Source organism: Rhea pennata, chromosome 2 (assembly GCF_028389875.1).
Source record: "Rhea pennata isolate bPtePen1 chromosome 2, bPtePen1.pri, whole genome shotgun sequence".
NCBI classification, from domain to species: Eukaryota; Metazoa; Chordata; class Aves; order Rheiformes; family Rheidae; genus Rhea; species Rhea pennata.
This window is the reverse complement of record NC_084664.1, coordinates 3,554,742-3,570,020: the sequence shown is the minus strand read 5'-3', so window position 1 is coordinate 3,570,020 and position 15,279 is coordinate 3,554,742. Positions and strand designations below refer to the sequence as shown.

At 43.2% G+C, this 15,279-nt stretch overlaps 1 protein-coding gene across 9 annotated transcripts in view; it reads right to left on the bottom strand.

Annotated features, from left to right (window-relative positions):
* Positions 1–3,391, bottom strand: part of OBSCN (obscurin, cytoskeletal calmodulin and titin-interacting RhoGEF) — a 158,580-nt gene extending 155,189 nt beyond the window's left edge. For all 9 annotated transcript variants that reach the window (XM_062568715.1, XM_062568714.1, XM_062568718.1 and 6 more), the window contains exon 1: positions 3,251–3,391. The gene's annotated coding sequence lies outside the window, so the exon portion shown is untranslated. The remainder of the gene's footprint in view (positions 1–3,250) is intronic.
* Positions 3,392–15,279: the final 11,888 nt, after the last annotated feature.

Genomic DNA, 15,279 nt, shown 5'->3' with positions numbered 1-15,279 from the left:
GTGCTGGAACGGTTGTCTTAGAAGTGGTCAGACTGGCCACAACAAAGCAACAAGAATAAACCCAGTCGATGCAAGCACCCTTTCCAATCAATCTGAGACATTTAACAGTATCATATTTCTCCTTGTAATTCCACGATGCCACCACAACAGAGGCTGCAGGTTATCCTCTGGTCAAGGCCTTTCAATTCAATGCTTAGAATGGAAATCTTGTCTACCTTGACTTTGGGCAAAGGGCAAAAAAAACACTAGGCAATCCACCTCATAAAATGTTCCCAAGACAAATGTGAGCCTGTACAGCACACCTGTGTAATCAGAAACTTTGAGGATACAAAGCACATGTGAGGACAGATGCCTGAATCTAAGACTACGAAAGACAAACCAGGAAAAACGAGGTTCCCTCAGACACAACCTAGAGGTACAAGACCAGTTATATGCCTGTTGGCTTATTTTTGCAGTCAGCTTTTACTCCTTCTTCGCCAGGTAAGCAAGCTGTTGGTTTGGGGTCTTCTTCTCGCTTTTGGAGTTCATGTTTCCTGGACCTTCTGGACAGTGACAATTGCTACAAACTTGCACTCCTCCCTCTCCTGAGATGAAAGGTAAGAATCTCAGGGAACCTCCTGACTCCAGGACCTACACCTTGCAAAGAAAAGTGCTAAGACAAAGCTTCAGATAAACATCAAGACAGCACTGTTATTACTGAAGTTTACATGATATAACTACGTGCACTGCTCCATCTAAAAACACCAGGAAATTGCATGGAATACCTGTGGGTATGAAGTTGATGGATCCTAAAATGGGAGGGCTGATTTCCTTTGAGGTTCACAGAAGCACTGCTAAGAGCAAACTGCAATAGTTCAGCTACCTTACTGCTTCTCAGTCTCCTAGGGAATGGGCTAACTTTAAGAACAAATAGCTTATGTATTCTGTGCCAGCTGCAAGCTTGATGACTCAGTCGTGAACTGGATTCCTACAAACCAGTACACTAGACAGAACGCTTTAAGGGCGAAAAGCGTACCAGCACATCCAGTGCCATATGCCCATTAACATCTCTAAATCAGCTATAAGTAGAGATTTGCACAGATGCACTAATCCGAGATGGCAGCTTATTTGATGCTCATTTCATCAGAGCAGAAACGGATCTGTCACTGCAGAGCTAGACTCAGAGCTTAGCTCGGGCTTCTCCAAATTCCACTTCAGTGAGGGACGAGAGATTCTGGCATGTTCAAAGGTCACCTGATGGGCGCATGAAAGAGCTTTCTGGGGTGGTTTGGGGGATCTGTCTCCATACTCTGAGGAGTTCCGGTGACCAATAACACACAAAAGATCAGACAAATTGTTAGAAAATACCAGCAGTGCCATTCATGTGGTTTGTGCACACTATAGAGCAATCCACTCAGATCCCCTTCCAGTCACGTAAGCAAGCGTATTCTTAGCACAAAACATGGGAGACCTAAACCAATTTCATGACTTACATGGTTAAAGTATATACTTCTCTCTCCTGCTTGCTGCAAAGACGGAGCTATTTCTCGTAAAGCTCATCCCTCTACTAATCGTCTGGTCAGCATTCACTTTCCCTCTAACACATCAGTATTTTCAAGAATTTCTACACAAAGGAACAGGTTTCTTCTTACCTGGGCTTTGCTCCAGGGTAGAAGCTTCACCTGGGATTTCCCCCATGACAGAGCTACAAAGCAAACTCAGAAACTTTCGAAGGACTAAGATTGCTCAGGTCCCTCTGATGATAAATGATCTAGAGCTTTTATCACCTTTCTGAAGCTAAAGCTACCAGGGCCGCTCTTGTAGTGTGTTGATAATGGCACCATCTCAGGGAAGGTCTCACGCATATAGCGATGTGTTCCTGGTCTGTGGGAATGAGCAGACAGGCCATGAACAGAAGAAGATGAATTCAGGGGTGGTCACCCTGGGGACAGAGCAGGAGCCTGCAGGAACTATTACCAGTATTGTCAATTCTGGCAGGTTTCATCACAGATTTCCCTTAAATTGGATTTTGCTTCAAACACAGCTGGAGGTGAGTGGCTACAGCAGAACCCCAGTTTTAGGTACACCCTAGTGCCCATGCTCAGATTACAAAGACTCGTAGCTCGAGTCAGGTGAGCTTTAAAGATTCACAAGAAGAAAAAAGAAAAGAACTAAAGAATTTACACTGATTTATTTTACTTTAGTGGTGTCATGGTTTAGAAGGTCACAGTTTTACAGATCTGAGGCTGTCCATACTACAACACAGCTATACTGATGCGTATGTTGCCTCTCTGCACGCACACTCTGGTCTCTCCCTCAAATGTGTGCTGCTATGAGTAAGACAGGTTCTCACCAGCACTGAACCAAGTAATCCCAAGTCCTTCCCAACTCTTAAATCCTTTGGCACCAGCAGTAACAGAAAAACAAACTTGCTTATCCCAAGCTAGTAGCGTTGCCCTGCGTTTTAGCGCGAGTGATGTCTGTGCGAGGCGGATGGAGGTTGGACGATCACCCATAAGGATGAACAACTCCCCGTGACAATTAGCTGCAAGGCCCCAGCCCAAGCACTTGTATTTTAACAAGTGAACGTCACTGTCGTTACAGCCACTCCACCCCATTGAGCTGTAGGGCTGAAAATAGCCTCAGCTGTCAAGCTCCATCTCTCTCCAGCTTTCGTCAGAGCCATTTGTAGAAACGCGAGGAGCGTGGGGGGTTGCAGTTTGAGTTGGCATCGACACAGCAGCAGAGAGAAGCGCAAAGGGAAAATAAGTCCTCGTTGAAGAGGAAAGCGGCACTGACATTATCCCTTGAACTTAAAAAAAAAAAAAAAAAAAAAAAAAAAAAAAAAAAAAAAAAAAAAAAGACTCCTTCCTGCCACCTCTCTGGAGAAACCATTTTTTCTTCAGGCTCTTCACACACACTGCTATCCAAAATTTGGAGACAAAAACAATCATGTACAATCTACGCCTTCAAATCTGTTTTTCACTCTCTTTTCTCCTCTCCTCTGGAGGCCTTTCTTCGCTCTTCTAATAACATGCCCAGACATAGTTAAGCAAAACAATCCATATTTGGTTCAGGCCAGAAGGACAAAAATTACTCTCTATACCTTCAGCTCCATCTTCTTTCACAAGGTGAAGACATATTCCAGCATAGCAACATTGACATAGAAATAATCTCACCCCTCCTTCAGTTACAAGCAACTCCCTCCACTTACTCTTGGCTATCAGAGTCCCCAACTCTACTTATCTGTAGTTGAAAGTTTAGGACTTACCTGGAGTCTTGTCACAGTCTGAGGAGGAACAAAGCTCTGGGTAGAGTAAGAGAAAGCTGATTCCTACTGAGATGACACAAGGGGGAAGGGGGAAAAGGGGAACAGAGGACATGGGGAGACCATGTTGGTTTTGATTCTCCCCTTTCCTCTCCGGTAAAATAAAACAGAAACCCCAGCGATGGTAGGGACGTGCAGCAGGACCCCTAAGTCCCCCTGCAGTGCCTTTGCTGCTCGGGGTTAGGCTGTGCCACCCCCCCCTCCCCACGCCTCCTCTCCGTTGTCCTCCTTCAGTCAAATTGCTGACGTGCTTTGCTTTCCCTCTGCAGCCCAGCTCCAAAATAGCCCTGGGTGTCACTTACGGGGGAGATTATGTTTCCTGCAGGAGAGAGGCAAAAGGGCATCGTTTTAGGGACTCACTGGGATGGACAGTCCAGCCACAGGAGGAAAAATATCAGAGCTGTGTGTGTGTCACAGTGTGGGGGACAGGCTGCAGTGACAGGATGGGTCACTTCTGCTTCTCAAGGGTCAATCTCAGAGCCAAAAGATAACCACGACACAGGGACTCAGGAACAGGCAGCTGCCAATTTATCGGTATTACACACTGCTCCTCACAAGAGGCGAATTCCTTTTCATAGGCATCAGATCAATCGTAGGTTTAAAAATAACCTCCCACGACAAGGTTGTTACAATGGTGATTAAATAGCAAGTGAATAAAACCAGGCGCATCATTCTCTACCTTTTTGTGACACAAATCTGTTCTAAGCAGAGTCTACAAAAATGGCATAGGAGAGTTGCACTCACAGGTTCTAGATCATTTTTTCTGTTCACCAGTAAGAACATGATTTCCTGAAATATTTTGCATTCTAGTGATTCACACCATTAGTGTGATTTAAAAAAAAAAAAAAAAAAAAAACTTACAAGTCAATTCTGCTAACGATATGGGAGCCATAAAAGAATACAGCACTCTCACAACTACATTAGCTCTGCACAGCGATCAGGAGCAAACTGCAAGATATACTTATTTTTGGCAGTAAACGGAACAGATAACAGGCTGCATAGTCTGAGGCAATGGATCAGCTGAAGACACAACAGTGTTTTGTTTATTCAGTCACTTTTCAGAGAAGAGTAAATACAACAGCAGGGGAGCAAAAGGGAGTTTTATTGGGGATTTTAGAAGAAGGAGATGAAAAGAGTAACAGGGATCCAAGAAAAGGAACTATGACGGTTCTAAAGCGTCACATTATCAGAGCAGAGGAATGGTCATTTCTGCCTCGGTCTACATCTGTGACAGCTGCTCCTAACAGGAATTGCAATGTTTGAAGCATCTGCCTATATCTTCAATGGTTTCAGGGCATTTGGTCACTGCAAACTAAAATGTGGAAGACATCCAGTGTAAGCTGTGTGCTAATGGGGTCTCATCAAAAGCAGAGGGCAGAGCTCCAGGAGGAGGTGACAAGGTTGAAAAGCAATCAGATCAGGAGGACTCAACATTAAGCTGATGCGGTGGAACCACCAAAGACAAGGGTGCTGGCCAGTGGAAGACATCAAAGCAGCCCAGCAATACAAGTATGGCTGGTTTCTCTGCAGGGAAAAAGCTGGGCACCAATTTGCTCTGAAAGCAGCAAGTTGCTGGCACCTTGTGAAGAAGTGACATAGAAAAAGGAGAAAAGAAGCCATGTGCCTCAGCAAGTGTAAGATATACCATCAACTTCCAAATGGGAAATAACGGGTGGTGTTGACTGGTAACTCCCTGATGAGGGAGATTTGGGAGACCAATCTCCCAAATCTAGCCATAAGCAATATGCTGCCCACCAGTGATCAAGTCTGAGACATAGCAGGGAGGCAGCACAAGTTGATGAGTGTAAAAAAAATTGTTTTTTAATTAAAAAAGAGATAAAGAAATCTTCATAACAGTATAAGCGTTGTTCAATCTGCTAAACATTTTAGGTATCTATACATTAATTAATGCAGGGTATATAAGAATAAGGAGGAACTAGGAGCCTCAGCTCATGATACAGCTCATTGTATCAATAATAAGACAGCAGTTTTATCAGGATGGCAGGCAAAATAGGAAGGAAGAAGGTACCTACTTAATACTGCGCATAAAGGAGGTAAGTACAGTAAAACTGGAAGGCTTCATTACCAGCAGAAGAGGAAATGAACTGTCAGCTGCTAAAGCCCTTTAAGCCCAGCAATCCAGACAGTTTCCCACCTGCTTTGCCATCCACCCATCCAGCTCATCTCTCTTCAATTTGACTATAAAGGTAGTACTGGAGACTATGACAAAGAGCATGCTAAAGTCGAAGTAAACCACGTCCACTGCCCTCCCTGCATCTGCAGATCCTGTCATCCCATCACAGAAGGCAATTATTCTGGTCAGGCACAATTGGCCTTTGATCTATCCATGCTGACTGTTCCCAATTACCTCCTCATCCTTCTTGCACCATGACACGGTCCCAAGGACTTCCCTATAATCTTCTTGGAGACTGAGGTTAAACTGACTGGTCTATATTCCACAGATCCTCCTTTCTGCCTTTCCTGAAGATGTCCTTCTGGAAGCATAACATACACCCTTTTCAGTCCTCAGAAACATGCCCCAGATACCATAACCTTTCAAAGATAGAGAGCTGCTTTGACATGGTATCAGACAGCTCTCAGCACCTTCAGATGCATCCCGTCTGGTTGTAGGGACCTATGTATACTTAGTTTGCTTCATAGTGATTACCTCAATTACATCAGTTGCTATAGATAGAGGTGCTATTGACAGGATGACGAACCCTGGAGACTCCATGAAGACACTTTATATCTCTGTGTAACAGGATTCAGACATAAATTTTGAGCCATGGAGTCCACGGAACTAGATGGGTCTCTGCAAGGTTTTACTGAGCCTGTAGTTTGGTGCTGTTTGCTAGCAGAGAGCCACTGACAGCAGTTTTAGGCAGCCTGACCATCTTTTTCTGAACTAGATGCCAAATCCTATTTTTTTCCAGTCTCACAGTCATTTACTTGCTATCTACTATATGGACAAACAATTCCAAACAGAGCAAACAACTGCAAACTCTTAACCTGAATAACAAAGTTACCAAGATCCTACTCAAGAGCTAAACCAAGGCATACCTTCAGCAGTACTTTGTGATAGAAAGCGATATGAAATACAATATCCAGTTGAAACAGTTAATAGAATTAAAATAGACATGACAAAAATCATTCTGCTGCTACTTGTCAGTACATTAGAGCTATATGGGTCTCCAAGCCATCTCGAAAGGTTGACAGGGATCTTTACTCACTTTAGGGCTTTGGATCTTATTTCTGTATCTTACCCAAAGGAGAGCTTGGGCCAGTGACTTCTGAACTTCCTACGCACCGGCTGAGAGATCAGGAAGATCAGTGCCACCATTCAATGCCATAAAGCTGCATTCACAGGAGGTGCTTTCTTCAGGACTTCCCATCCTCTGTTATGAGCAGAAGATCAAGTAAGTGGAAAGACAGTCCAAGACAGCACTAACATCTCTGATTTGACATAACATCTCAGCATTAGCCTGTTTTCCTGCAGTTTTGTAAGAGCATTCTATAAAGCTATTTCAGACATATCAGAAGACTTCAGGTGCCCATAAATGCTATTATACTGTCTTCCTGTATCGATCCTTATTACATAACTGAAGAAAATCCTTGCAAAGTCTGAAACCAGTCATGCTTAATTCATGCCATTTGCCAAAGTAAATTTTATATTCCACACTAAAATTCAGAGCCATTCCTTTGCAAGACAGAGGTACAGGCTTGTACTAAACTTTTTGCTATGAACAGCTTGCACTTTTATCTGCTGTTTGTTTAACTGTGACTTTGTGAAACTCATTTTGGCCATTCCGCATGGTTCTTCCCTTTGTTGTGCAGACAGTTCAGAGTTGTAAGAAAGCAGATGCCTACCAAAAAGCACTCTGCAACAGGTTTACAATGATCTCCCAAAGACAGAGAAAGGCTGCCCAAGTTCTCTTAGTAACTGAAAACACAGCATGGGTTTGAATCAACATCGTTTCATTTCTGAACAGGGTAATTTGTAACTTTCCACAAGCTTAACATGAGAGAAGATAATTTTCTCTCAAGCATTGCTTTTCGTTTTAAGGTCTTTCCAATCTGAAACCTAGAACAAAGCAATGCTGCATGTGGAGCAAACCAAACCACATAAATCCTCCCATGAAGCATCCTTGCTTACGTTTCCTTATACTAGCAAGTTTTAAAGAACAGAAATTGCCAGAGGAATAAGAAATAGATTCCTGCATGAATAAATAAACAAAAATAAATGAATAAATGAACTGGTTGAGTCTTCTACTCAACCAGTTTTCTTTAAGGAAGAGCTCAGAAAAAGCACTTCACACACTTCACTCTGTTTTATACATACATACACACACACACACATATTTTTTATATATATATATACATATATATACACACACACACACACACACACATATATATAAGGGGGGGTCAAGTGTATACACTAGAATTACAAAGTAATGACAGGTCTATTTTTACTACTGTAAAACTCAGTGACTCAACTCAGTGACTCTGCTGGACCCATTGTGGCTGACCCCTCCTCAGAAAAAAAATAAGTACCAGGAAAATTCTCCACTCCCTGTTTAAGTCCCCAGACACGCACAGTTCAGAAGCCTGGTGTATTCCTTGCTGGGCTAGTCATACCTGCCAGACCTCTTAAGTTTGACAAAGCATCTGTAATACAGGCTTCCATGGAATTTTCCTGATCAAAATGGTGAACTCAGTGCAGATTCTCCCTCCAGAACCTTGAAGAAATATTAACTAATATGCAATGGGCACTATTTAGAGGTACTAAATGAGATGAACATCTAGCTCAGCAACCTCATCAGCTCCCACCTTGTAACTCGATGATGATAAAAAGCCCCTGCTCTGCTTTCAAAACACCACCTTTATTCCTATTTACTTCTACAGGCACCAGTTGAAGCCACCCCAGGAGCTGTGCTAACACTCCCTTGATGTCAGCAGAAGCAAAGGCACATTTCTGAAAGCACCTCCGGCGTTGCAGATTTCTGTGATTTACCGGCTGCATTTCGGAGCACAGTACAAGGAATGCCTCCGCACTCTGTCTTTTGCCAGGAAGAGAGACACGCATATTTTTATATATATATATATATGTTTTTTTTTTAAGGAATGATTTAAAACTTACTCAAGTCACCAAATTTATGTGATCCGTCTATGCTGGGAGTCTTTCCCACAGAGGAGAAAGCAGTAAAATTGGATTTAGCCTTCTAGCAAATTGTCACATATTTACTTAATGGGATTGCCCTCCAGCTTGGCTTACTTTCATGAAGCATTTATCCCATAATTTTTACTGTAAGCTTCTTGGAGCTCATCTTACTGTGTCTGCCCACACTCAGGACTGGCACCTCCCAGACACCACACAAACAAGTAATAATCTCTCTATGTTCTCACACTGTCAGCCACTTTTTTGGACTCTATGTGATTTGTCTTAATTATATTAATATGAGTGGATTGCCTGAGGTACTCTAAAAGACGGTCACTAAAGATGAGATGGGCCAAAGAATCTGAAGTAGCAATGAGTTATTTATCCACTCAGGAATTACCAAGTGTCAAAGGTCTAAATTAAAGGCAAAAGCCATAGAAAATGAGTTAATAAAGGTTTAAGGAGAAAATGATGAATGAATGGAAAGGACTTACATGCAAATGCAAGCACATTAAATGTAATCACGCCTGTTATCATTCCTTACTTGGCCCTTGGAAGCCCACAACCAGCTTTTCCTTAAGTATATTTCCAAAGTCCCACCTCTACACTCTCAAACATTAGGGAACTGTGCTTTAAATAGCAACTGCTATTTCTGAGGTTTTAAATACGGAAAAATCCTTCCTTCTGCCTGAAAACTTTGCATCTTTAACATCTAAAATTGCTCATCTAAACTACATGGAAGTGGAAAGTTCAAAGATGATTTCCAGACACTAAATGAAGCTGTTTTTTCCTAGTTTTTCTGCAAAGAAATCAATGAAATTCTTTGGATTAACCAGCAAGGCTTAGGACCTCAGGTCCGGCTTCGATACTCCTTTTTAAGTACTAGAATTTTTGCATAAAAAGGCAGGTTTTCCTCAAAAATGATTATTGTTCATAGAATCGTAGAATCAGTAAGGTTGGAAGGGACCTCTGGAGATCAGCTAGGCCAACCTCCCTGCTCAGCAGGGTCAGCTAGAGCACGGTAGACAGGGCTGCATCCAGGAGGGCCTTGAATGTCTCCAGAGAAGGAGACTCCACCACCTGTCTGGGCAACCTGTTCCAGTGCTCCGTCACTCTCACAGGGAAGAAATTGCCCCTCACATTCAGGTGGAACTTCCTGTGCTTCAATTTCTGCCCATTGCCTCTTGTCCTGTCACATGGGACAACTGGAAAGTTTGTCCCCATCCCCTTGACACCCTCCCTTCAGGTACTTATCCACATTAATATGATCCCCCCTCAGTCTTTTCTTCCCCAGGCTGAAGAGGCCCAGCTCACACAGCCGTTCCTCATAGGGCAGGTGCTCGAGCCCTCGGATCATCCTCGTAGACCTACGCTGGAATAGCTCCATGTCTCTCTTGGACTGGGGAGACCAGAAGTGGACACAGGCCTCGAGATGAGGCCTCCCCAGGGCTGAGTAGAGGGGCAGGATCACCTCCCTCAACCTGCTGGCAACACTCTTCCTAATGCACCCCAGGAGACCCTTGGCCTTCTTGGCCACAAGGGCACATTGCTGGCTCAGTGGTCAACCTGTCATCCACCAGCACTCCCAGGTCCTTCTCTGCAGAGCTTCTCTCCAGCAGGTCAGCCCCCAGCTTGTCCTGGTGCCTGGGGTTCTCTCTCCCTAGGTGCAGGACTCGGCACTTGCCCTTGTTGAACCTCAGGAGGTTCCCCTCCGCCCAGCTCTCCAGCCTGTCCAGGTCTCTCGGAATGGCAGCACAGCCCTGCGGTGCGTGAGCCGCTCCTCGCAGCTTGGTATCATCAGCAAACTTGCCGAGGAGGCACTCCGTCCCCTCATGCAGGTCGTTGATGAAAAAGTTGAACAGGATGGGACCCAGTCCTGAGCCCTGGGGGACGCCACTAGCCACAGGCCTCCAACTGGACTCCACGCCACTGAGGACGACCCTCTGAGCTCTGCCTTTCAGCCAGTTCTCAAGCCACCTCTCTGTCCACTCGTCTAACCCACCCTTCCTGAGGTTGCCTAGGGGGATGTTACGGGAGACAGTGTCAAAAGGCTTGCTGAAGTCAAGGGACACAGCGTCCACTGCTCTGCCCTCCTCTACGCAGCCAGTCATTCCATCCGAGAAGGCTGTCAGATTAGTGAAGCAGGATTTCCCCTTGGTGAATCCATGCTGGCTCCTCCTGATCACCTTCCTTTCCTCCGTATGTCTGGAGATGACGCTGTCCAGAGTGAGCTGTTCCATGCCCTTTCCAGGGATGGGGGTGAGGCTGACCAGCCTGTAGTTGCCTGAGTCCTCCTTCTTGCCCTTTTTGAAGACTGGAGTGACACTGGCTTTCTTCTAGTCCTGAGGCACCTCTCCAGTTCTCCAGGACCTTTCAGAGATGATGCAGAGCAGCTTGGCAACAACATCCGCCAGCTCCCTCAGTACTTGTGGCTGCATCCCATCCGGGCCCATGGATTTGCGGATGGCTAGCCTGCCCCAAAGGTCTATAATCCTATCCTCCTTAACCAAAGGAAAGTCTTCCCTTCTCCAGACTTTCTCCCTCATGTCCAGGCTGCAGGATTCCTGAGGGCTGCCCTTAGCAGTGAAGACTGAAGCAAAGAAGGCATTCAGTAATTCTGCCTTCTCTGTATCCCTCGTCACCAGGGCCCCTGCCCCATTCAGCAGGGGGCCCACATTTTCCTGAGTCCTCCTCTTGCTGCTGATGTATTTGAAGAAGCCCTTCCTGTTGTCCTTGACATCCCTTGCCAAACTCAATTCCAGCCGGGCCTTAGCCTTCCTCGCAGCATCTCTGGCTGAATTCCTATAAATCTCCCAAGTAGCCTGTCCCCTCTTCCACATTCTGTGTACTTTCTTCTTCTCTCTGAATTTGGCCAAGAACTCCTTGCTCACCCATGCAGGCCTCCTGCCCCTTCTGCTGCATTTCTTACTCATAGGGATGCACTGCCCTTGAACTTCTTATTCCTTCTTCTACAAGAGAATTTCATTTGACTTTCTTCAGATAATGCTGCACAAAAATGTAAAAAACTGTCACCATCTTTTCTTTTCAGTGTGTTTAATTAGTTTTTATTGAGCTTCCTTATCCCCCATTAAAAACTCTGAAGCTTTGTCTCTCCACCCATTGCTAAGAATCTTTCATGAAAAAAAAAAGATTGATGCAAGTAAAAATCTTAAATGCCAACAACCCACAGACAAAATAGGATATTTTTCTACCACATTAATTCTGATAGACAGGACCACGTATTCTGTGCTAAGTATCTTCTAGTTACTAGCACTGATGGCCTATTTCCAAAGTGGCTTCTAATTTAAAAGAGCATTTCCTCCAAAAAAATACTTCAAAATCCTGCCAATATTAATTAGTAGCTAGATCTCTAGGGGGCACAGAGAGTGACTCCACTACAAAGGTAAATCTAAGTATAAGGCTGAAAAGAAAAAAGGACTGAGGTGCAACAATAAATTTTCTTAAAGGCAGTTTTTCAGCATTCTGAGAAAAATTTAGTTTGTAGTCAGACAATAAAGAATAGATAACAGTGAGTTAGTCAGCCCTGTCTGTTTGCACCAGTAGGTGGATTCAGTTAGATTCAGGGGAGATAATAAAGGGGCTGGATATGTTCTCCAGATATAATCAACTAGGGTCTGATATCACAAAATCTTTTTGGAAAAGCAGTGACAATACCTCAGTCTGGGGAAAATCTTAGGCAAAGGTTGTTTTTCTTCTCTTGTTTTTAAGCTTTGAAATGACTGTAAGGCAAAATTAGAATAAGCATAAGACAACTTCTCAGCAAGGCGTCACCTTTAATCCTGGCCAATCCTACCCTCACGGATCTCTAGAGGACTTCAAGAGGTCATCTCAAAGCAGCATCACCTTCAGTTTCCTAATCCCTGACATATGCTCACCTGATTCAGTATTAAAGACTTCCAAAAGAGTTTACAGAAACTCCTTTAATCATCTTTTTCAGTGCTTTCCTGCCCTTAACATCAGACCTTTTCCTACATAGCTAACTTGAATTGGCCCTCCTATAATTTAGGCCCACACACCCTGAATATGAAAGATGCATCGTGCCCTTCAAACACGTCAAGGTTTCCTGCCAAAGAAAGCAAACGGTTGACTCCGCTTGTCTTCTCTTCTTCAGCCTGAACAACCTGAACTCCTTTCTGACCCTTTCATCATTCTCATTGCTCTCAGCTGGACCAACTCCAGCTGCCCACATAAGTTTGAAGAGGCTCAAAATCAGGCTCAGCGCTCCAGCTGCCGCCGTATCACAACAGCGAGCAGAAGGATTACTTGGGACATGCTGCAGCTTAGAGGCTCTCTGTACACCCATTATGGATTCCTCTTGCTTCAAAGCAGCCTGGCATTGGTGATTCATGGTCAGCTTGTGCTTCCCAGTAATCCTCAAATCCTTCTTCACAGAACTACACTTGATCAGCTGTTTCCTATGCTGTCTTTGTGCAATAGATTATTTTAACTCTTCCCCTTTCAGAGGATATTTATTTATATTCTCCGATTTGTGATCAGGGATTTCTAAACCTGTCCTACCAAATCCTAGAAGACCCTGCCAAAATCAGATTTTTCATTAAAAATGCTAAGCATCAGTGCACAAACAGCAGAGTCTGAGTCTTACTGTCAAAATGGAAAGCTGTATCAAGCAACCTTTAACAGTGAGTAAGTTTTTCCAACCAGTTCTATACCCATTCTAGAGTACTTTGTCTAGACCATGTTTCCAAACTATATATGAGACTATCATGAGCAGACAAGACCTTGAGCTCTGAAACTGTCCCTGCTTTGAGCAGGGATTCGTGTAAGGACTCCAGAAGTCCCTTTCAATCTTACTTATTTTATTCTACAAGCTGATAAATTTTTCTCTTAGAACATGTTCCCTGGAGTCTTCACTAGTTTCTTCTACATATTCATTCACTTCATAGAAAAAGGAATGCTGCTAGAAATAAACACTGGATTTATTTCTTCTCTTGCATTGGGGACAATAGTGCAGTTGTCATAGGTATATAACAAAGTGACCTTTTTTTTTATATATAAAGAACGTTAAGAGAACTGTTTCTCTAAAATTCTTCCATTGCTTTTAAGCTCTCACTAGACCTTCCCATGTGCATTTTTCTTTGCATCGCTTCTTCTTTTCCATCACTTCATTTGTTAAACTTTGTACCTTTAAGTATTCCTTCCTTTCTGAAAAGATGCGCATTCTTGAAGTGCACATAGCTTTTACGAGTAATCTTCTTTCTGAGCAACTCTAATTTTTCTGAAGTCTTAAACCCAGACATGCTTTCACAGGAGGCTCCTCTGACCCTTATTACCAAGTTGCCTGAGTACATTCCAGTCCTAAACAATACCTGTGTCAGAGGCTGAATCTGAAAGATGTAATATTCCCAGCTCTGAATTAAAAGGAAAAGTGGTTATAAAATCTCTGGAAGGGGTGGGAAGGCGTCTTAAGGAAGAAGGAAAGAGCAAGCACAAAACTTGTATTTGTGTCTGTTCTTCTGAAGGCAACTTATTATAAGGACAACTTCATTTATAAGTAGATAAAATTTCCACTATTTATCTTATGTTTGCAGTAGGAAATAAGAACATAACTGTATTGGAATAAAAATAGCATTAACATTGCACACCTAAAAAAAATTAAGAACAAAGATAATCGTTAACTTTCCTGTTTTAAAACTTAAAGTGCATCATTCTCCAAGGAAAAGAATGAATGAGGAGGAATGTGTACACATGTCATCTGATTTAGAGACTCCTGCAGTCGCTTCTAAAGTATCTGGCGGGAGATTGTGTGTCCTTTGATCTGCATGCTAGCATAAGCTTGGCTCTTGTACCTTAACTGTTGCTTGTTTGCAACTACAACGAAGTGTGAAGGACTAAATTTGTATCATTTTCTGCTTCCCGAGGAACAAAAAGCTGGCCTCCTAGGAAGATCTCATTAAACTCAAAAGAGATGAAGCAAGAGTGCAGAACCTAGGCTACAGAAATAAATGGCTTTAAACTTTAATGCAAAAATTTTCTGCAAGTTGCCTAATGACAACTATTTATATAACTCTTGGTTGTAGTTAGTGGAATGTACAGGACTGAAGCATGGATCTGTGAAGCATCTCCTGTAAGGGTTCAAAGACAGGGGAAAAAAAAAAAGTACCTGCACAAAGAACTTATAATCATAGTAAAGTCATTTATTTCCACATCACAACTAAATTCAGTCATTAGATTTCCTTGAGCTGGGATCCAGGATACAAGAGGAAAGCCTGCGTACGCCAGCTTCTTTCCTCACTATCTCAATTGTTCCATAATCGCTGCCAGCATCTATCTCCACCTTCAAAAATCTAATTTGAGCAGCATGACTGAATTTAGAGGTAATTCTGATTAAAATGGAATATAACTTCATTTGCTGCTAAACGATACCTGAACACAGGGGAAAGAAAGTTGTTGCTAGCATACACTCTCAACTTTATGGAGGTCTCAGTTAAGCTGTATTAACTCCAGCCTGTATGGACAGCAACAGTAGCACAAACATTAGAAGAACACTATACACAAGACCCATTCATGCACCATGTTGAGGAGCACAGATCTAAGACAAGTACTTACACGCCATCTCCCTGTATACTTGAGTCAAGACAGTCACAGTGGATAAGCTTTGCTAAAGGTCCCATTAAATATCAACTGAAAAATGCCAACTAATTATCTGCAAAAAGAACATCGTAATTTACTCTATGAAGACTTCACTCAACGGGTTATTTACTCGGGTCTCAAATTCTAGCCACATCTCCATCTCCGTTTCTTCAGAAAGCCATCACATCTGAGTGCATCATTC